The sequence below is a fragment of the Bufo bufo genome, chromosome 6 (genome assembly GCF_905171765.1).
Source record: "Bufo bufo chromosome 6, aBufBuf1.1, whole genome shotgun sequence".
Classification (NCBI taxonomy): domain Eukaryota; kingdom Metazoa; phylum Chordata; class Amphibia; order Anura; family Bufonidae; genus Bufo; species Bufo bufo.
The window spans coordinates 356,558,052-356,560,095 of NC_053394.1; positions in this window are offsets into that span (position 1 = coordinate 356,558,052).

Genomic DNA, 2,044 nt, shown 5'->3' on the forward strand with positions numbered 1-2,044 from the left:
TGGAGTCGGCCTCTATGTAAATGCTGTCTGACAAAATGCCAATACTATACCAAGGGAGAAGGTGTGTACTCTAGTGGCATGGTTCAGTATAATAGAGGTCAGCAACCTCTAACTACAACTCCCAGCATGCAACATTTACGTCTATGGGATTTCCAAGAACGGCCGATCGAGCGTGCATGCTGGGAGTTGCAGTTTCACAATATGTGGAGTGCTGGAAGAGGTTGCGGACTCCCGCAGTATCCTGGCTCTGTCAATCAAAGTGCAGAGGACGCAGCAGATGCAGAGAGAGCAGAGTCTCTAGGTGCTATGGTAACGCCCTCGTTGCTCCTAAAGGCTCATTTGCATATAATAAAGCATCATTTTTCTCAGCAATGCGGGCACATATGAACATGGGACCAACACAGATGCCTTCAGCTGCCAAGTGCACATGTAACAGGTCAGCCAGTGTCATAGGTACAAATCTGCTGACAGAGCACCATACAGTCCCCGTGAATATGGCTTTGCAGAATGCATCAGGTCTTAAAGGGTATGTCTGGTTTAGAAAACCCACCTTTATACATAAGGGAGCAGTCATTCAAGAGCCTACTCCATTAGACAAATCTTGGAGCAGCTTCAAAGCGTTCATCTGTCTCTTCTGGTAGGTCCTCCTTGCAAGCCCATGCTTTACATAGACAGACCACTGTTCTACAGCTGAGCATTTAGCTGGGGGGAACTCCTTCAGGCTCCTTATCACCTCCCCCACATTGATCCAGCCGGCAAATCTTCAATTCTTTCCATATGTGGAAAGGAAGCACATTATCACTGACCAGCCTCTACATTTACGGGGTTACTTATAAAGTTACAGTCATTCATAGGGCACAACGTTGACCGCCGTCATATCGATGGACCACTGACAGATACATTATCAGAACTCAGCATTTCATTGCTACTTACAACACTTTTACATTTTGTGAATTAAACCGCTCTAAATGAGGACAAAAACGTGTACCCTGCGAACAACACGGTGGAAAATCCATCTGCTTCCACTGCTGGCATTTATTTCTCTGGAAACAGCGTGCGGCTCAAGGATCTTCGTCTGTGAAAGGATTCATTTCATACAGGCTCACTGTACTATGTCTGGTCAAATCAGATGTATACTTCTTATCACTGGTTTTGAGCAAGTAGAAATAAACATATATATATATATATATATATATATATATATATATATATACAGTACAGACCAAAAGTTTGGACACACCTTCTCATTCAAAGAGTTTTCTTTATTTTCATGACTATGAAGGCATCAAAACTATGAATTAACACATGTGGAATTATGTACATAACAAACAAGTGTGAAACAACTGAAAATATGTCATATTCTAGGTTCTTCAAAGTAGCCACCTTTTGCTTTGATTACTGCTTTGCACACTCTTGGCATTCTCTTGATGAGCTTCAAGAGGTAGTCCCCTGAAATGGTTTTCACTTCACAGGTGTGCCCTGTCAGGTTTAATAAGTGGGATTTCTTGACTTATAAATGGGGTTGGGACCATCAGTTGCGTTGAGGAGAAGTCAGGTGGATACACAGCTGTTACACAACTGTTAGTATTTGTATTATGGCAAGAAAAAAGCAGCTAAGTAAAGAAAAACGAGTGGCCATCATTACTTTAAGAAATGAAGGTCAGTCAGTCAGCCGAAAAATTGGGAAAACTTTGAAAGTAAGGGCTATTTGACCATGAAGGAGAGTGAAGGGGTGCTGCGCCAGATGACCTGGCCTCCACAGTCACCAGACCTGAACCCAATCGAGATGGTTTGGGGTGAGCTGGACCGCAGAGTGAAGGCAAAAGGGCCAACAAGTGCTAAGCATCTCTGGGAACTCCTTCAAGACTGTTGGAAGACCATTTCAGGGGACTACCTCTTGAAGCTCATCAAGAGAATGCCAAGAGTGTGCAAAGCAGTAATCAAAGCAAAAGGTGGCTACTTTGAAGAACCTAGAATATGACATATTTTCAGTTGTTTCACACTTGTTTGTTATGTATATAATTCCACATGTGTTAATTCATAG